Source organism: Melanotaenia boesemani, chromosome 22 (genome assembly GCF_017639745.1).
Source record: "Melanotaenia boesemani isolate fMelBoe1 chromosome 22, fMelBoe1.pri, whole genome shotgun sequence".
Classification (NCBI taxonomy): domain Eukaryota; kingdom Metazoa; phylum Chordata; class Actinopteri; order Atheriniformes; family Melanotaeniidae; genus Melanotaenia; species Melanotaenia boesemani.
In genome coordinates, this window is record NC_055703.1 from 22,350,650 (window position 1) to 22,372,465 (window position 21,816).

General features: G+C 36.7%; 3 long non-coding RNA genes across 3 annotated transcripts; all 3 read left to right on the top strand.

Moving 5' to 3' along the window:
* The first annotated feature begins 2,647 nt into the window (after positions 1 to 2,647).
* On the top strand, positions 2,648 to 6,386 carry LOC121633276. Its single transcript, XR_006009023.1, has 3 exons — positions 2,648 to 3,407; positions 3,519 to 3,544; positions 4,357 to 6,386. It is a non-coding gene; the product is annotated as an uncharacterized LOC121633276 (long non-coding RNA).
* Positions 6,387 to 11,524: 5,138 nt separating this feature from the next.
* LOC121633281 lies at positions 11,525 to 12,019 on the top strand. The gene is made up of 3 exons (XR_006009027.1): positions 11,525 to 11,618; positions 11,697 to 11,792; positions 11,894 to 12,019. It is a non-coding gene; the product is annotated as an uncharacterized LOC121633281 (long non-coding RNA).
* Positions 12,020 to 16,262: 4,243 nt separating this feature from the next.
* Positions 16,263 to 17,562, top strand: LOC121633280. Its single transcript, XR_006009026.1, has 3 exons — positions 16,263 to 16,291; positions 16,481 to 16,549; positions 16,859 to 17,562. It is a non-coding gene; the product is annotated as an uncharacterized LOC121633280 (long non-coding RNA).
* Positions 17,563 to 21,816: the final 4,254 nt, after the last annotated feature.

Sequence of the window (21,816 nt, forward strand, 5' to 3'; positions counted from 1 at the left end):
TGATAATAAAGTTTTTAGCTCTGACACCTGCGTCTTGACTGTTTAGTCCTGTGTTTGGATGCTCCTCATGTCAGGGATGAACAAAATATTTCCTTAAGACCTAAAACGCTCTGTTGTTTTCTTTGTTAATGTATGTCAGAGATCAGCCTGCATGTTTGTGTGAAGGATTGAATTGTGTTGATTCCAGATATGAGCCAGATTCAGAGACAAAATTACTGAATTAGGTCACATTTTCAGCTGGGTGTCGGTGTGCTCCAGGCATCACTAACCGACTATTAACATCTGTATTAGCAAAGCTTAACATCATGAACCACACGGTCCTCCGTTTCAGAAACTACAGCAGCAGCAGGTCCATCATCATGTCCAGATGATCACTGAGAACGTGAGACAAGATGAGCTCATGCAGGTAGTTCAGTTACTCACTTTACAATCAATCTGCAGCTGATTCAAATGAAAGAATCTTAGTAACACATCAAGTTTATTCTATAGTATGTTATGTTATAAACAGGTTAAGATTATCTTGTATCTATGTAGCTTGTATGGGGTCTGTCCTCCTTGTAGCAGAGTGAGAAAAGATGCAAGTAAAGAAATGGGGGGTGAAGGTTGCTCTGAAGACAGTGAGGAGGCTGAGGAGAGGAAAGAAGAGGAACAGGAAGACAGTGAGAGGCTGAGCAATGCAGCAGAGTGTCTGCCAGATGAACCAGGGCAACGGCCAGAGAAGCCGTTTAGCAATTTAGAGGTTAAACTAAAATCATATTTATTATCTTTGTCTTATAGCATGGGAAAAGTATGTGTCAGAAGTGTCGATCAGGTCCACATAAGGGGCCATCATGATGGTTTGTACATTTCACCCAGAATCTCTTGCTAGACCCCTGGTCATTCTTGTTGTAAAACAGAATTAGGACCCAGTAAAACACATTAAACAAAAACAAAATGTTCAAATCTTTTGTTGCAACACTTAACAGATAACTAATGTCTTAAAAGTAAAAGAAAAACCCAAGTAATTCAAGATTTAACATTTATGGGAAAACAAAGACTGAACTCCAAACCCCGTCCCTACACCACTGAACATAGGTGGCTAACAACACTCTCTTGTGGGGTACCATTTTCAACCTCTACCTCCTCAGAGAGCACCTGTCAAACCTCACTTGTATTGTCCTATTACTAAAAAAATTCCTGCCCAGCAGCATCTTGATGCTGAGAAACTGCACTTCACAATTTTTTCTTCCAGGCCGCTGCGTGACGTTGCAGCCGAGTTTTGCTTTACACACTTACTCACTGTGTAGTGGAACATGTACGGCACCCCAGAAATAATCACAAATCCATCGTAGCGACCACAGTGAACGTTTTCTGTCTCCATCACTGCATCTAAATGAACATAAACTGATGTTTTTATGATGTTTATCTAATTATAACTGGAGTTCTGCTCCTTTTGTAGACACATTCTCAGTAAAACACTTCTCCTTCACTTCTCAGAAAAAATGACATCAGTTTACTAATTTATTAATAAACACATTTAAAATAGAAGAGCTGCATGAAGTTAAACGTTTATCTGTACCAGCAATCTTCACACATGCAGCTTCCTCTGTTCTTTGCTGAACTGTCCACTGTCATCTTCAGTGGAAAACAAAGCAGATTAAAGATTTAGTAAAATACATTCAACATGCATTAAAAGCTAAAAAGTTTTATTTAGACTTTTTAAATAAGGGAATAGGAGGTAAACAACTCAATTAATTCAACAATGAACAGAGGTGATAAAACACAGAGTGAAGTCACTATCAGGAAGTGACGCCTCACAAACCAGAAGAAGCTCATAATATATTTCTGTTTAAGGAACCACTTTTAGAGTCTCGGCCATTTGTGAAGGAGACAACAAGAGAGACAGAAGCACAATGGTTCCACTCAGATGGATTAAAATGTCTTTATTCCTGATTCTGATGCTTCAGTTTACAGGTAAGGAAACATATTTAACATGTTAAATAAAATGATTTAAACCAGTTTCAAAGCTTTAATAATGTAGCTTCATTAAGTTTTCTTCCTCTAACGACATGTTTTATCTGTAACTTGGTTACAAACTTGTATTAATTGTAAAATAATCCTCCCATTAACAAGAAACATGACAGACATTTATATTCAACTGTTTAATTTTCATAATTTAATTTTCTCACCAGCAGCAGCTAAGCGACATTCATCTTCCTTCACTGTCAGAGTTGGTGATGACGTCACTTTGTCTTGTGGAAATGTGGCACATGATCAGAGTAACTGTGAAAATACGACCTGGAAACTCAATGATACGAAAACATGAGTAAAGCTGTTTGAACATGGACAGATTCTCAAAAAAGCAGCAACTAAATCAGACAGACTGAGTCTTACAGCGAACTGTTCTCTGGTTATAAAGAAGGTCGCAGACGAGGATGTTGGTCTTTACTCCTGCAGACAGTTTGTATCAGGACAAAAACAAGGACCAGACTTTCATGTTGATCTGTTTGTTATTACCAGTGAGTATTTACATCATGATGTTTTCAGCTCAAACTGTCTTGTTAGAACAACAGACTGAAATATCACAATAATTATGATCACAGTGATAAAGTTATTTTCCTCTTGTTGTCTTTCTCTCACAACATCTCCATCTTCACCAGTGACTGAACAGAAGAACAAAGATAAAGTCACTTTGTTCTGCTCTGTGTTGGGCGATGGAAACTGTAGACACACAGTGGAGTGGCTGTATGAGGGTAAAGAGAAAATTTACCCTCATACATCTTCCTGCTCTGCCACTGTCACATTTACACCATCCCACTTGAATCAGAAGTCAAAGTCATTAAAGTGTAATGTAACAGATGTTTACACTAATAAAATGCAGCTGTTTCCGTTCATTCCTCAGTCCTCAGGTGAGAAAACAGGTGAGAACATCTTTAATTATTCATAATAATATGTTCTGGAGAATCTAAAGTTAAATGTCAACTTTGCCTTTCTCAACATTTTTCATGTCTAGAACATGTTGTCTTAATGCAGGCTGTAGTTATTTCTTGTTATTGTGTTTGCTCAGATAAAAGATTTACAACATCAACACAGTCAGTTACCATAACAACAAAAACAAAGTCAGAGACACAAAAAACATCCACAAGAAAAACAACATCAACAGAACAACATCAGCGGACACACAAACCAACAACAATCCATCACAACAAGCAGTGTGAATGTCAGACTGACTCTTGGCTGCTGGTGGAGATTTTCTCTGCTTCAGTCAGTGTGTCTCAGTCTGAAACTGCCTTCTTGTTCAGAACCAGCTGCTGGTTTGATGTTATTTATCTTTACAGGTTCATCATGGCGGTATATTATCGTATCAGTGGTTTTAGCAGCTCTGTTAACATCTGTTGTTGCAGTCAACATTTGGACAAAAACTAAAGGTGAAACATACTCAAATGAAACTTTTAGTCTTAAGATGTTCTGATAAAGTTCAGGTTTTTTCACCATCATATCTAAAGTTAACTCTTTATTTTGTCTTTTTGTTTTTACAGGAAACAAAACAAAGACTGTAAACACGGTGAGTTTAAACATCGAATATTCAAGATTTGAATTAATGACTAAAGATTCAGAAGAAGACGACAAACAAGGAAACACTGTGCTGATTAAGTTGTGGTGAATTTAAAGGAACAAAGTGGAACCATTAGTGACATCTAGTGGTTAAGTTGGAGATGACATCCATCTCAAATGCTGTCACACTATCCAGTGTTTCCAGATCCAAACGCAGTAAGAAACATAAGTGTGCTGTTCTGCAGGAGAACCAGGACTTTCCCCAGTGAGCTGCTGGACAATTAGAGCAATAAACCCCAAAGTATTAATCTGGGAAGAAAAAAATTACACTTTAAATATTTAGTCAAGTGGAACAGAGTGTAAGGTTACTGGTCCAGACAGGGGTGGGATGTGAGGATGTTACATCATTCTCTGTATCACACCTCATGACCAGTTAACTTCAACTGTTTGGCCCAGTTCCTTTCTAATAGCTCTGTCTAATAATCAGAAACTCCAGAACAGAACTCAGGTGGAGTGGAGACGCTTGAACAATGAGGGATAAAAAATAAAGTTTAAAAGCTAAAAAAAGCAACACACCATGAAGTTGTTTCTGAATTTTCTTGGAAAAGAACAAAAGCTTTGGAGGCAGGTGCATTAAAGTACCTGAAAATAAACTTTTATTTAGCTGCTGTTGCAGTGGTAGACTGGTTTAAATCTTACTGGAGCATTTTTCCAAATCAGTTGTTCACATACGGCGTACTGGATAGAACGATTAAGGAAAATCAGTGTGTATTACTTATTAAAGTAAGTGGTTTACATCATATGATATGTTGTTTTACACAGGTGTGCAGTGATGATGATGATGAAGATACAGTGAGGTATGAAAACATTGGGGAGCCTTCTGTTTCTCTCAGACTCCACTGACAACAGAAATGAGTCCACAGCTGTTAAAGTTCATCTCAACACCTTTTGCACCTGAAGACAACAACAGAATCACATCGTGTTCGTGTGACCTGAGATTTATATTTAAATCCAAATCTCTGGATAGAAGTTCAGGTTTTAATATCTTCTCATATCAAGAGACAAATTGTTTTTATTTTTTTCTTTGTTTTGTATTTTCTGCACCATCTCTAAAATGTTTTCCTGTTTTTTAATATTTAATTTAAATTAGAATTCAGGAGCTGAGTGTTTTCATGGTTTGTGAGATTTGTTGTGAACTTTGTGTTTTAGTTTCTTAAACTAATGTTCTGTTAATTTCTCCCTGTTTTTCCAGGTTAGCTTTAGCTGTTAACTTCCTCTTCTCTGTGCTCAGTTTGTCCTCCGTTCTATTTCTGATTAACTTTATTTTATTCAGTAGAATCTGTTCCTCTGTTAACTCCACTTAGTTTCCTTCTCTGTCACACACCGGAGGCCTGTACTACGAAGTGTGATTAACAAGCCCCGGATATTCCTCTGTTACCAGGGTTAACTTACCCAGACATTCAGGATCTGGATAAGCGGTACAACGAAGCTGGTTACTAACTCAGTAATACAACCCAGGGTTTTCCACTAGTGACGCGTCACCACCACTTTGAGTTTGTGTTGCAGGTGCTGTCTGGTGATCAGTGGTAGGAGCCACACCTGGACCCGGTGTGTTCTGCCACTTAGTTAAGATCTTCACCAGCCGAAGCTCAGGCGTCTCCCAGGCTTGGGCTGGCTCTGTTAATGCATAAATTCATCAATTATACAATAATAATTCATCAGAGAATATAAACGAACATCACTCTGATCACTTAATTTCACTTTATTACCACCCAGATGTTTCAGGCAGAGCGCTTCCTCAGTTCCTTCCTTTCCTTCATATTTTCCATTCAGATCTTTGGAGGCTCAGCACCCTGTATGAGCACGTTTTGTGTTGGAATATTAATTCCTCACTGTGACGGCATGAGTAGTTGTTTGTTACATAAATTCATGGTTCTGCAGTTCTGCCATGTGTGAGCATCATTATTAATTTCATTATTTCAGATGCGGCCCTAGTGGAGACAAATAGACTTGGGACCAAGTCAAGAACAAGTACAAAAACATACTTCATAGCGGTCGGTGACAAGGATTTATTTCTCTCCTGAGCACTCCTCTCACGATCCACGCATCAACATTGACGGGATCTTTTAAGCATGGGCGGCCATTTTCCAGGAGAACTTGGTCAGGAGTTGATGCTTTCATACTCGTTGATCTCTTATCCAGAACATAACCTGCTCCAGACCAGGTTATCCTTTCAGCAGAAGTTACCATGGTGATTACCCCCAGTTAGAAGTTAACCAGCGTGGTAGTAAGTAAAACCCCGGGTTTACCCCAAAGTTACCTTGAGAGAAAATCCAGCATCGTAATACAGGCCTCTGGTCTTTGTTAACAGATTACAAGACACCTCTTCTGTGTTTCTCATTATCTTTTCTCTCAGTTTAAAGTCCAATCAGGTTATTTTGTGCTTTTCTAGGCTGTTGCCATTTCAACTGGTTTCTGTGCATCATCTTCATTGTTATTTGGAATTTTTTTATACCTGTAGATTATTGTTAGATTTCCTGCCAAAGCAGTTCTTTACATTTATTTCATTTATTTTTGTTGTAAATTTGCACATCAAAGTTGTTTGTTGATGATCTGCAGCCTCCTGCTGGCTGGTTCTGTGTTTGGCTCTTCCACCTTCAACCATGACTTTAGACAAATGTGTCCTTTATTAATTGGGAGAAAAATCTTTTATTGGCATCTGAATTTTATTAAAATCTAAAATTCAATTCTAAAGTGTTTACTTGTTTTTAGATCTCTCTCACCTTCTATAAACATATAAACATAAACATGATCAGATGTCAGTTTAAGATAATCTGTGTTCACACTGCAGGTAAAAGTGGCTCAAATCTGACTTATTTGCTCATATTTGAACCATATATGAATTTTACTTTTTCAATTAAAACTGTTTGAACAGCACAAATCCATTAATTTCAAATCTAACCCAGGCTACTTTCATGTAATTCAGATACATATCTGCTGCTCTTCAGTCTGAACGGTTTTGTCACATTTTATCTGACTTTTACGTCCCTGATGTGAGACAAAAATCACTATTTTGTTCTGGTGAAGACAGGACATGATAAGAATGAATGCTAACGATGGACAAAACAATATTTTATCATAATTTTGTCAGCACCCAATGAACACAAATTTTAAAATTGTTACATACATGCTAACGTGTAGCATCCATATTTAGCTGTGTAAACACAACATACTGCATGTTGTTACATCTTCTGCTCATGTGGGTCACTTCAGGGCCATATGCTGTTCATACTGGAGTCTCATGTTGGTCGTATTTAAATCAAAAAATCTTTTTGACATGTTAGACACAATTTATTCAGAACCTGGTTGTAACTCCATGATGCCACTTGTGTGTTTTCACCTCTACTTTGTTTTCTTTCTGATTTTAGTTGCTCATTTCCTGCTGGGACAGGACTTTGGTTTCTCTAAGATAAAATGTTTAGTTGTATTTAGTCCTGTGCTTGGATCCTCTTCATGCCATGGACTGACAAAACATCTCTTGATAAAATGTGAAGCTTGGTTGTTTCTCTCCTGTGTTCATATGTGACAGAAGTCAGCCTGTGTCAGATCCAGAGGTAAAGTGGTATTTTAAAACAGTAACCTAAAGTCTCCAGCAGAGGGCGGTAGAGCTGTTTATCTATGTAAAGAAGCACACTGCTTCCTCCCTGAGTCAATGCATGCAGGGTTGGAGGAATGTTTGTGTATGTGCATCTCTAACTAATGTTCTCCTTCTCATGTCTTTTACATTTCTTGCTTTAAAATAAGGAGATAAAAATGACTGGATATATCTTGAAGGACAACAGAAATTTCAATCTCACTTTTATTCCACTGAATAAATTTAATTTCACCAGTGAAGCTAGAAAATTATATTTTTTCTTCTGTAAAAGTTTCTCTAAATCATAAGTTTTAATTATCAAAAAACAGAAAAAGAAGAAAAGCACTAGAACTCTGCTGCTGTTCCCACATGAACACAAGTTTAGCTGCCAACAGAAACAAACACCACTTTAACCACTGATAGACAAACATGATGTTTTACATGACATCATACTTTAAAGCCACCTGGTGAGTTTTTTCAGTTTGGATAAAAGAACACAAAAGTTTTTCTAAATGAGGAAAAAATAGATATATGTTCTATTAAGCTAAGTGTAAAAGCACTTAAAAGCTAGATTAAGTTTCATGGTTCATTTTCATGTTTTCTATCAATATATCTGTTGGTGCTGGTTCCTCCTTCATTTCTCTAAAGCTCTTCTCATGCTTGAGGACGAGTTGGCTCACTGGATCTATATGACTGAAGGGGAGCAGCAGCAGCTCAACCAGGTCATCTTGTTTCCCCATGTGGTGAAATATGTGAAAAACGTAGTTTTCACACTTATACGAGTTGTCCTGCCAACCGAAACCAACACCTCAATGACCACTGATGCACCAACATGATGTGTTACATGACATCATACATTAAAGCCCACTGGTTAGTATCGTTCACCACAGTAGGAAAAAAATAACATGCACTTATTCTCAGGAAGGATCAAAGAGCAGGGCAATATAAAAGATTTTTACTCTTAAATTTCATTTCATGAAGTTTAGAAAAGTCACCAGATTATCAATAAATACTTTTACATGACAAAGGTGTGAAAAAACACAGTGATGTCATTATGAAAAAAGTGACATCTGAAAACTGCTCAGACCACGTGATGCATTTCCTTGTTAGAAGAAAGCAGTTTGCAGACTGGGTTATTTGTGAACCAGAGAGCTAGAGAAGACGACAAGAGAGAAACGGAAGAACAATGGTCGCATTCAGATGGATTAAAACGTTTTTATTCCTAAAACTGATGCTCGAGTTTACAGGTAAGAACACACATAAATATGGTTCAGTTAAAATAAGCTTCACATTTAGTTTTAACTTGGTAACATTTGTTGATTTTTTGAAAGTTAAACACAAACTTCTGTTGTTTTTGACTCATTTTACCAATTGTGAAGATCACAAGTATTTGCTTTTGTAATTCTGTTTTTAACATTAATCTTTTATTACCAACAGCAGCAAATGGAGAACCTTTTTCATTCATCACTGTCAGAGTTGGTGATGAAGTCACTTTTCCATGTGAAAATGTAACACATGATCAGAGTAACTGTGAAAGTACGACCTGGATCTTCAGTCACAGAACAAATGCAGAATTAAAAATATTTTTTGAACATGGACAGATTAACAAAGAAGCAGCATCTAAATCAGACAGACTGAGTCTTACAGCGAACTGTTCTCTGGTTATAAAGAAGGTCACAGACGAGGATGTTGGTCTTTACACCTGCAGACAGTTTGTATCAGGACAAAAACAAGGACCAGACTCTCATGTTCATATGTCTGTTATTACCAGTGAGTATTTACATCATGATGTTTTCAGCTCAAACTGTCTTGTTAGAACAACAGACTGAAATATCACAATAATTATGATCACAGTGATGAAGTTATTTTCCTCTTGTTGTCTTTCTCTCACAACATCTCCATCTTCACCAGTGACTGAACAGAAGAACAAAGATAAAGTCACTTTGTTCTGCTCTGTGTTGGACGATGGAAACTGTACTCACACAGTACAGTGGCTGTATGAGAGTAAAGAGAAAATATCTTCAGATATGGAGACATCAACTTCCTGTTTTGCCAATGTGACATTTACATCATCAAACTCGTGTCAGAATTCAAAGTTTTATGAGTTATTAAAGTGTAAAGTGAGAGATGGTTACACTGGGAAAATGCAGCTGTTTCCCTTCATCCATCAGTCCTCAGGTGAGAAAACAGTGACGACGTGAACTGATTTTAAATTATATGAAAACACTTGTACTCATTTAAAATTTAAACAGCAGACCTGTTTGTGATAAAACAATAACATGGAGCTTCTAATTACTGCAGTTTGTTACATCATTTTATTTTTCAGATGATGTAAACATGACAACAAGGAAAATGACAAAAACAACAATCAAGTCATCAACCACAACAAAACCTACAACAGTTAAAACAGCAACTACAGGAAATAAATGGCCGACATCTGTGAAGATAAACTCAAGTACAAATAACGAACCAACAAAACAACAAGGTTTTTTACTGAGGCTCTATTTTTTTAAGTTTGATGTCTGAATTAATGTATTTAATAGAATAAACTTAGTAGACGGGCTGCACGGTGGTGTGGTGGTTAGCACCACAGCCTCACAGCAAGAAGGTCACTGGTTCGAGCCTCAGCTGGGGGAGGTTCGAACCTGGGGGGTGGTGGCCTTTCTGTGTGGAGTTTGCATGTTCTCCCCGTGTATGTATGTGTGAATCTCTCCAGGTTCTCCGGCTCCCTCCCACCGTCCAAAGACATGCATGATAGGTTAATTGGTTATTCTAAATTCTCCCTAGAAGAGAGTGTGTGTGTGAATGGTTGTTTGTCTATCTGTGTTGGCCCTGTGATAGACTGGTGGCCTGTCCATGGTGTACCCTGCCTCTCACCTGTTAAAATGCTGGGATAGGCTCCATCTCACCCGTCACCCGTAATGGAATAAGCGGTCAAGATAATGAATGAATTAACTTAGTAGACATATTTTTTATATCTTTTATGTCAGGGATTATTTGCTACAAACTCCCTGAAAGCAGACATGTTTGGTCCAACTCTGAGCTGCTTTAGGCCCTTATGGCACAGCTACAGCATTGACAATGTTGTGTGGATCAGAAGTGGACCAGATGTCAGCCTGGCAAGTCTTCTCTGGGCCACATATGGTCCAGATATTAGCTGTTGGTCTGGATGTGGATTACAGCTAATATTTTTTGGGCCATCAGTAGTCCTAATATGGAAAGTCTTCATTATAGAAATTTCCTTGTGGGCCACATGTGGTGGTCATGTAGCTGAGTTTGACTGCTTCATTCAAACCATGAAGGAGTGCTTGGAGGAGGTCCCTGATTCTCCCAGTAGACCACAAACACTCTCAATAAAATCCAATATAATCTGTTAATGTACATACTTAATATTTCTTATATTTTTTTATTCTTACACATTAACAAGTAGCTTTCTGTGGGGAACCTGTGTGGAGTTTGTATGTTCTCTCTGTATATGGGTATGTATGGGTTCTTTCCTGGATTCCTCTCACAGTCCAAAGACATGCATGTTAAGCTGATTTGAGTCTCTAAATTCTCGCTAGACTGCGAGTGTGATTGAATGTTTGTCTCTCTGTGTTGGTTCTGTGATGGACCAGCAGGACCAGTTCCAGCCACCTCGCAACTCTGCATTTTAATAATCTGTTATCTCGAGGAAACAAACTGTTCTTGCGTTCTTGAGATAAGGAGATAAATTATCCTGTTAATACAAGAAAACGGTGTTAAAAAACATGCAAGCCCGTCGTTCTCGGCTTCCATAAAAACCAGCCTTCTTTCTGTCTAGAAAAATGTGAACTGGCCCATCAAAAATCCTTGTGAAGCTATTGATTGGCCACTGTGTCTTTTCATAGAATCACAGTTACATGTCATCATTAGCAGCAGCAACAGTATATATCACCTAGTTATTTGTCCTATATGATGCTTACTGTTATAATAATCAATCTAACACACATTCAGTTAAAATAATGAACTAAATATTCTTTCTATGATGAACTTGTTACAATATTTGACTCTTGGAAACCAAACAAGACACAATTTTACTCTCACTTCATTCTAACTTTACATTCCTAAAAACATTTTTTCTGTTTTCTGTGAACAGGTGAAACCAGAAAATATATATTATCAACTTTTACCGCCACAGCTGGAGATGATGTAACTTTGCTCTGTGAAGACGTCATAGATGCTCAGAAAACCTGTTACAGAACGACTTGGATCTTCAGTGACATCAGAAACACAGAATCAGTGACGATGTTTGAACATGGACGGATTCACCAGGATGTCAGAAGTAAATCAGACAGACTGAGTGTTACAGCGAACTGTACTCTGGTTATAAAGAAGGTCACGTTTGAGGACGCTGGTTTTTACACCTGCAGACAGTTTATATCAGGAGAACAAGGATCAGACTCGACTGTTCATCTGTCTGTTTTAACAAGTGAGTGTTTACATGATTACTGATGAAGATTTTCTCTGATTAGATCATAATGAGAAATAATATTGTTGCTATTTTCAGGTTTTCCATATTTGATTCGCTGCATCATTGTGTGTGTGGGTTTAGTAGCTCAGGTCATATCTGTTGTTGGAGTCAAAATGTGGACAAAAACTAAAGGTGAGACGATTCCCAGAAGACAATTTGAAATAAAAATTTATGTTAACTTGGATATTTTGTGTTAAAGCTAATATTAAGCTATTTCTTTTTTCACTCATCAGGAAACAACACACAGATGGAAGAAAACACAATGAGTTTAAGGAACGATTACAGTTATGACTTTAGAGAACAAAGTCTGTGTTTATAATATTTATTTATTATTATCTATGTGTAAACCAAAGATGGAGAATATGCACGTGAGAATATGCTGTCCAGATGATGTGTTGAAATGATATGAAACAGATCCAAATAAAATAACATAACATAAAATAAAGAAATGGAAGCATAAAATCAACTTTACAAGAAAAAGTTAAACACAACAAAACAACCTCAGTGTGTGTTGTGTTGTTTTCCACAGGTGTGTAGTGATGAAGATGCAGGGATCTATGACATCATTGGAGAGCCTTCTGTTTCTGTCAGACCCCACTGATCCACACCAACTCACCACAGAAATGAGTCCACTTCAGTTAAACTTCATCAACACATTTTACATTTGGAGACAAAAACAGAATCACAACATAATTTTATTCTTTGTTGACTGAAAAAAATCCTTTTTATTCTTCTTAAAATGTCAACAGTTAGATACGAACTAAACAGCTGGATCATTTCTTTATAAGACAAACAAAAAACCTGAAACATCTCTTTGCTCCTTTGTTAAAGCAGCACTATGTAAACTTTGTTACCTTACCTACAGGTTTATAATGTTACCGCACTGATGCATGTAAACTGCTATAAATTCAACTTTCAGCTGCACTTTGCAGAGAAGCTAGTTTTAAGAAACTTTTACAACTGCAAGAAAAACACGAGGACAAACCAGGATGTAGCTGCCGAACTTTTACTAGATTATAGGAATCTATACAAACATGCTTGGTTTTATTACAATGTCAATATAAAAAAAATGCTGATTAAATAGTTTAAAAAAATATTTAAAGTCTTGTAAGACCACTTTATGTACCACAGGTGCACCACAATCAGGTTGTAGAAACATCTCAAGGATGATCAGTGGAAATAAGACACATCTGAGCTTTATTTTAAGTTTCAAAGTGTCACAACAAACCTGTAAATATTTATGTACATGTGATTTTTTTTTCCATCTAAAACTCAGTTTTAAGTTTTAAAAAGTCACTTTCTTTTCTCTCACCTTTTTTCTTTGTGATTTTTATGTTCATTTTTCCTTTTAATCTTTAACTCTTGTTTAATTCTCTCTATCTGCAAATGAACACATACTGGTATCTGTTAAATCTGATTTTATGTATCTCTGCTATGCTTTACTGTGGATAATGACTCACACAGGACTACAAATACCTTTACCTGTATGGTTTGACACCTTTTAAGTCACATGACTGTTGAGGTTTTAATGATAAAACACCAAACATCTCTGCTGCAGTTGTTCCCACGTTCATTTAAAGTTAGCATCTAACACAAACTAACACCTCATTAACCACTGATGCTCCACCATGATGTGCTCATCATTTTATTCTACTTCACTGATCATACAAATATTTCTTATTTTACAAATATCTCATTTAGTCTTTGTTCATCTAATGTGTTTTCATGCAATATTTTAATAAATGTGAGCAGAAGAGAAGAAAGTTCATCAGCAGACTGTGAGTTATGACAGACAGACCTCTAAGAAAAATGAAACATCTGCATCCAAGGCCAGAAAGTCTCTTACAAGATTAAAACACTTTGACTCAGTTCAACTTTGTCATTGTTTTCTTAATTTCTCACTGGACATTGATAAAAAGAAAAAATCCACAACAGCAAACATGGTGACAGTGGATGAGATAATGATGATGTACATTCTCAGAAAGAGATGAAAAGAAGCAGCAACGGTGGTCGTCTGTGCAGCAATAAAGGACTTGACAGCTTTTTTTTCTTTCTTTTCCATTAACTGTTGGCAAATCAGCTATTCTGCTCAACACTGATCTCATGGTTTCCAGTGATGCTTCTCCTCTTGCTGTGTCATGGTATGCATCAACAGCTATGACAACAATCCAAATTATGCAGATAAAGGATGCAGGAGATGGATGAAATGCTCTGTATCCCTCTTTAGCTTAGAGCATAAATGGGCCTTTGAATGGTTTGTCTTGTAATTGTTGGTACATAAAATTATTTTACGAGAGGAACAAAGAGAACATGGGAAAGTTTAACAGTTAAATAATAAATTACATATAAAAGATTAGCCTAACATACAAGGTCCTAAATCTTGCATGTAAGGAAAGTTTTAATCGCATCTCTGCAGTTTTACAGCAGAAAAACAGGCTGCAGTGATCAGGATGGATAAGACATCAACTTTATGCACATGTGGCTCAGAAAAATACAAATACGTGACATGAAAAATCTTTGCATACCAGCCATTATAAAGCAACATTTGTTCAAAAGTAAGACTGAGAGCAAAGTTGAAAGGTCAAACTTTCAAATTCACCTGCCTCTGTTTCCACATTCTCACCAACACACTTCATGTTCAGGTTTCAGGACCAATAGCAGGTGAAAAATAACAAAGTCGCTCTCAGGAAATGACGCCTCACAAACCACATGAAGCATCTCATGTATGTGTGTTCAAGAAGAAACCACTTTTAGAAACTCGGTCATTTGTGAAGGAGACAACAAGAGAGACAGAAGCACAATGGTTCCACTCAGATGGATTAAAATGTCTTTATTCCTGATTCTGATGCTTCAGTTTACAGGTAAGGAAACATATTTAACATGTTAAATAAAATTATTTAAACCAGTTTCAAAGCTTTACTAATGTAGCTTCATTAAGTTTTCCTCATCTAACACAGACATGTTTTATGTTTTTTATGTTTAACTTGGTTTGAAACTTATGTTGATTATAACAAGAAACATGACAGATATTTAAAGTCAGAGGTTTAATTTTCTATATATTATTTTTCTCACCAGCAGCAGCTGAACAACATTCATCCTTCACTGTCAGAGTTGGTGATGAAGTCACTTTGTCTTGTGGAAATATGATACATGATCAGAGTAACTGTGAAAGTACGACCTGGAGCTTTAGTAAAAACAAGTTGAAAACAGTAACGCTGTTTGAACATGGACAGATTCACAGAGTAGCAGCAACTAAATCAGACAGACTGAGTGTTACAGCGAACTGTTCTCTGGTTATAAAGAAGGTCACAGACGAGGATGTTGGTCTTTACACCTGCAGACAGTTTGTATCAGGACAACAACAAGGACCAGACTCTATGGTTCATCTGTCTGTTATTACCAGTGAGTATTTACATCATGATGTTTTCAGCTCAAACTGTCTTGTTAGAACAACAGACTGAAATATCACAATAATTATGATCACAGTGATGAAGTTATTTTCCTCTTGTTGTCTCTCACAACATCTCCATCTTCACCAGTAACTGAACAGAAGAACAAAGATAAAGTCACTTTGTTCTGCTCTGTGTTGGGATTTGAAAACTGTAGACACACAGTGGAGTGGCTGTATGAGGGTAAAGAGAAAATTTACCCTCATACATCTTACTGCTCTGCCACTGTGATATTTACACCATCTCACCTGAATCAAGAGTCAGAGCTTAAGAAGTTACTAAAGTGTAAAGTGACAGATGTTTACACTAAGAAAATGCAGCTGTTTTCCTTCATCCGTCAGTCCTCAGGTGAGAAAACAGGTGAGAACATCATGAAATGTTTGGAATCATCTGAAACTAAAATTATTAAGTTTCAAGAAAAATGCCTAAAATTTCCCACCCATTTTCTAACTTTTCATAAAGATTTTAAACACGGAGTTTGATCTTAATGAACACTTGTTACTGCGTTTCTTAGATAGAGAAACACCATCAACAACACAATCAACTACAGCAACACCATCAACAACCACAACGCCGTCAGAGACACCGAAATCATCCACTGCACTTGAAACATCAACAACACAAACTAAAAGGACATCAGTGGACAGACAAACACCTACAAACAACAACAATCCATCACAACAAGCAGGTAGAGACTGAATCTCTCATCTTCTACAGTGTGAATGTCAGACTGACTCTTGGCTGCTGGTGGAGATTTTCTCTGCTTCAGTCAGTGTGTCTCAGTCTGAAACTTGTTGTTGTTCAGAACCTCTGACTGTGTTTAACGTTTTAATTTCCTTTTTCCAGGTTCATCATGGCCGTATGTTGTTGTATCTTTGGGTTTTGCAGCTTTTTTTTAACTGTTGTTGTGATCATCAAGTGGAAGAAAACTAAAGGTGAGAAAATCCATAGATGCAAATTTCCACAAGAAACATGAATCTTTTGTTTTAAAATGAAAATAGTTTTTAATATTTCAACATTTATGGGAAACTTTCTGCTCATTGTTGTATCTACAGTTTTTTGTACTGAAGGCAGAAGTAAATGATGTTTTGATCATAAAAAGAACTGAGCAGATTCACAGAGATGAAGCTAAACTGGACTTTTGTCTTTTTAGGAAATAAAAAGGAACGGGAAGAAAACACTGTAAGTTTAAACACTGAATTGTGAATATTCATGAATTTACAATGGTGATTTCGGGGGGTGGGGCATTTGTCATGGCACAGAGAAGAGAACAAGAAATGATGATAAAAGATAAAACTGAATAATATTCTTATGTAATTCAGTGTAAATCCAGATATTACTGAGCACCACTGTGTTGTATTCTGTGAACAGGCTGATCCTGAGGATGCTGCCGCCTACTCCACCATCATCTACACCAAGAAGACCAAGAATAAAAGATGTGTGAGTGGTCTAATGTATTTTATTGGTGATATGGTAATAAAAGAATTGGCTGTTAAATGTTTATCTAATTTATAGTCTGGCAGCTCCTGGTACAATCCTTACTTAAAAATGTTAAAGAAATTATCATTTAACAAAATTTGCAATATCATTTTGTCTGACATTTAACTTGTGACCACTGATAGGAATCATGTCTCCAAGAAGGAAAGTCAGATGTTAAACAGAATGAAGAAATTACCTGTAAGTCGTATCAGCTGGAGGACGTGTTGAAAACCTGAATAACAAAGTTTGTGCTGTAATGTTTCCTTCTAGGTCCCTGACCCTGTGATCTACAGCAACGTGAGAGTTTTTTCCAACTGATCTAAACAGCTCCAGTTCTACCATCAACAAACCAAAGTATTTTCAAAAAGCTTCACAACTTCTTTGTACAGGAAGGAGCATCTTTCCCACCTTGAACAGGAAGAGTTAAAAGTGCTCGACCATGATACAGACTTGTTGCAGATTACCAGTTACAGTATCAGCTGTGTGAGGCATGAAACTGAGGTGGAGAGTATGGGAAAGAAGAGAGAATATGAAAAACATAGTGGTTAGTTTACTGTTTCTTTACATGATTTTTTATTTCCTTTCATCCTTTTAATCTTTAACTCTTGTTTAATTCTCTCTATCTGCAAATGAACACATACTGGTATCTGTTAAATCTGATTTTATGTATCTCTGCTATGCTTTACTGTGAATAATGACTCACACAGGACTACAAATACCTTTACCTGTATGGTTTGACACCTTTTAAGTCACATGACTGTTGCCTGTTGAGGTTTTAATGATAAAAAAAACCAAACATCTCTGCTGCAGTTGTTCCCACGTTCATTTAAAGTTAGCATCTAACACAAACTAACACCTCATTAACCACTGATGCTCCACCATGATGAGCCTCATGACATCATGCTTTAATGTTCAGTTATTTTAACATATAAACCTTTGAGTGGTCTAGCACCTCTCTGCTTCAGCCCTACACTCTGTCACCACTTCTAAGCTTTGCTGACCAGCAGCTGCTGGTGGTTCCTAAGATGAGGCTGAAGCTTAGAGCGGATCAGGCTCTCGCTGTAGAACCAGCCGCCTTAAAAAATAAAACAGTTGTCTGTCTTTAAAACTCTTCTTCAAACCTGCTTTTTTTTAAAAGCCAGTTGAGGTGATGCTTTCGTTTTGTTTAGGTTTCATTATTTTTGGGTAATTTTATAATTTCTTGACTGTTAATGTTGATGATTCATGTTTTCGTGTTTTTACAGATAAACGTGTTTTGATTTGTTGTTTTATTGTTCAGCACTTTGGTCAACAGTGTTTTGTTTTATAAATAAATTAAATAAATAAATACATTATATAAATAAATTAGATTGAATTGTTATATTTAAATGTAAGAATATAAATTTGTTTATTAAACTGCAGGTTCTTCTTCCACCAGTCTGACATGCACAGTAAAAATGATGTATTCCCACACTCACACATGTTAATCTGTAAATAGAAGCTAACACCTCACTAACCACTGATGCAGCAACGTGATGTTTCTCATGGCATCATTCAGTTATTTCCATTACCTTGGTACTAAAGATGCCAGAGGAAAATTTTAGCTTTTAAATCTAAAATATTGCATTGATTATTTCAGCTACACAAGGAAACACTGAGTCTGTGTAACACCCACACAATAAAACACACATTTCAAATTCTTGGTTTATTTTTAGAAGAAATTGACTTCAGCCTGATTTTTTTTTACTTAAATTCAGGCTCTGCAGCTCACACACTTTCCTGTATTTTAGTCATAGTTTCAACCATGATCAGAACTTTAAGTCAGACAGTCTCATGCAGGACATTCAGGCTGTTGATTCATCTGTGAGGTGTGTTTAGTTACATGAGAGGAAAACCTCACGGCTACTGGTTTAGATTGTGTTCCTGTTGGTTTTATTCTCTCTGAAGTTGAAAATTAAATAAAGATTTAACTGAATTGTTCAGCCTTTATTCATAGCTTGCAGGTAGTCCCATTGAGACGTGTGGCTTGATTCACAAGAAAAACTTGTTTTGGACAAGATTAAAAAGGAAAAAGAAACAATTTAACATTTAAATAAGATGGATCCCTAAACGACTTTATTACATTTAAATAAAGTATAAATTGTGATAATTAGCCAACAGTAGAAAATGTTTAATTAACAACTGAACAGAGGAGCATTGTGAGTAAACAATGTGTTTGTGGATGTGCATTTTTTTCATTTTATTAAAGTTACTGGAGGAAACGTCCTGATTCAACAAACCATTTTAAATATTAAACCAGAGCAAATGTAAACAAAGGGACAGTTAGATCAGTTTCATCTTTTTATTGTTCTGTTTCTGACCAGAGAGTGGCACCAGAGATCCTTCAACATGTGAGGGGTCATGAGTGTACATTCATCCTACTTTATTTAATGCACACACACACTCATGCACACATGTGTAACTGTTGACCATCTCCTAAATAATGTAATGTAATATTGTATAGTGTTTGCTTTTCTTCTTGGTTTTGTGGATGAATCCAGAAAAGTTGGGACGATATTCAGGCAACCAAGAAAAACTACATCAACAGGACAAACTAAAGAGACATCAGTGGACAGTCACACCAACAACAGTCCATCACAACAAGCAGGTAGAGACTGAATCTCTCATCTTCTGCAGTGTGAATGTCAGACTGACTCTTGGCTGCTGGTGGAGATTTTCTCTGCTTCAGTCAGTGTGTTTCAGTCTGAAACTTTTTGTTGTTCAGAACCTCTGATCATGTTTAATATTTTAATTCTCTTTCCAGGTTCATCGTGGTTATTCATTATTGTTTCTGTGAGTTCAGCAACTCTCTTAATCACTGCTGTGGTGATCATCATTGTATGGAAGAAAACTAAAGGTGAGAACATCTGCAGATTAAACTTCCAACCTCCATGAAATAGACGACATAGTGCTGAGGATATAAACTTTTTATTTTTGACGCATTTGCTGGTAGTTACAGTAATTTATAATGTGACAATGACTTGATCATAAACAGAACGGAAGAAGTTGAACATGTGAAGATTGTTTAATGAGTAGATTAAAGCAGCTCTTTGTCAGGGTGGGATGAGGAGGAAGGACCCCAAAGCAGGACCCGAAAGTGCTGCTTGGGCAGGAAAACAAAATACATAAAGTCAACAAGAAACAGACAAATTTAAACACAAATTAAATTATTCAGAACCTGGTTGTAACTCCATGATGCCACTTGCGTGTTTTCACCTCTACTTTGTTTTCTTTCTGTTTTTAGTTACACATTTCCTGCTGGGACAGGACTTTGGTTTCTCTAAGATAAAATGTTTAGTTGTATTTAGTCCTGTGCTTGGATCCTCTTCATGCCATGGACTGACAAAACATCTCTTGATAAAATGTGAAGCTTGGTTGTTTCTCTCCTTTGTTAATATGTGACAGAAGTCAGCCCGTGTCAGATCCAGAGGTAAAGTGCTATTTTAAAACAGTAACCTAAAGTCTCCAGCAGGGGGCGGTAGGGCTGTTTATCTATATAAAGAAGCACACTGCTTCCTCCCCTGAGTCAATGCATGCAGGGTTGGAGGAATGTTTGTGTATGTGCATCTCTAACTAATGTTCTCCTTCTCATGACTTTTACATTTCTTGCTTTAATATGAGGAGCTAAAAATGACTGAATATATCTTGAAGGACAACAGAAAGCTCAATCTCACTTTTATTCGCTGAACAAATTTAATTTCATCAGTAATGCTGACATGTTTCACATGACAACATACTTTAAAGCCGTCTGAGTTTTTTTTTTCAGTTTGGATCAAAGAACACAAGAAAAGACGTCCTAAATGAAGAAAAAATAGATAAATGTGTTTTATTAAGCAAAATGTAAAAGCACTTAAAAGTTTCATGGTTTGTTTTCATGTTTTTTTTACAAATATATCTGTTGCTGCTGGTTCCTCCTTCTCTAAAGCTCTTCTCAGGCAACCAGTTGAAGGTCGGATTGATGCACCTTCATTACACATGGAAGTCCTGTTTGTAGGGTTCATATGCAGCATAGGGGGCTGAAAGTTGATCCACATCTGAGCTGGTGTGATAGTGATGGAGCTGAATTGATATGAACATGAAGAGTTGCCTCACTGGATCACGCTGCTCTTACAATGCAGACTTAATATTTGTGAAGGTATTGAGCTACTAAGCTGTTTATTTCATCTATATGACTGAAGGGGAGCAGCAGCAGCTCAACCAGGTCATCTTGTTTCCCCATGTGGTGAAATATGTGAATGGAAAAAAAAAAAAGCCTCGTTTTCACACTTACACGAGTGTCCTGCCAACCAAAAAAACAAAGTGATGTCAAAATGAAAAAAGTGACATCTGAAAACTGCTCAGACCACGTGATGCATTTCTTTGTTAGAAGAAACCAGTTTGCAGACTGGGTTATTTGTGAACCAGAGAGCTAGAGAAGACGACAAGAGAGAAACGGAAGAACAATGGTCACATTCAGATGGATTAAAATGTCTTTATTCCTGATACTGATGCTCTAGTTTACAGGTAAGAACACACATAAATATGGTTCAATTAAAATAAGCTTCACAGCTATATTTAACTTTGTGACTTTACTTGATTCTTTGTAAGTTAAACACAAACTTTTGTTGTTTTTGACTCATTTTACCAACTGTGAAGATCACAAGCATTTGCTTTTGTAATTCTGTTTTTAACATTAATATTTATTACCAACAGCAGCAAATGGACAAGATTTTTCATTCATCGCTGTCAGAGTTGGTGATGAAGTCACTTTTCCTTGTGAAAATGTAACACATGATCAGAGTAACTGTGAAAGTACGACCTGGATCTATAGTCATAGAACAAATGCAGAATCAAAAATATTCTTTGAACATGGACAGATTAACAAAGAAGCAGCATCTAAATCAGACAGACTGAGTGTTACAGCGAACTGTTCTCTGGTTATAAAGAAGGTCACAGACGAGGATGCTGGTCGTTACACCTGCAGACAGTTTGTATCAGGACAACAACAAGGACCAGACTCTCATGTTCATATGTCTGTTATTACAAGTGAGTATTTACATCATGATGTTTTCAGCTCAAACTGTCTTGTTAGAACAACAGAATGAAATATCACAATAATTATGATCACAGTGATGACGTTATTTTCCTCTTGTTGTCTTTCTCTCACAACATCTCCATCTTCACCAGTGACTGAACAGAAGAACAAAGATAAAGTCACTTTGTTCTGCTCT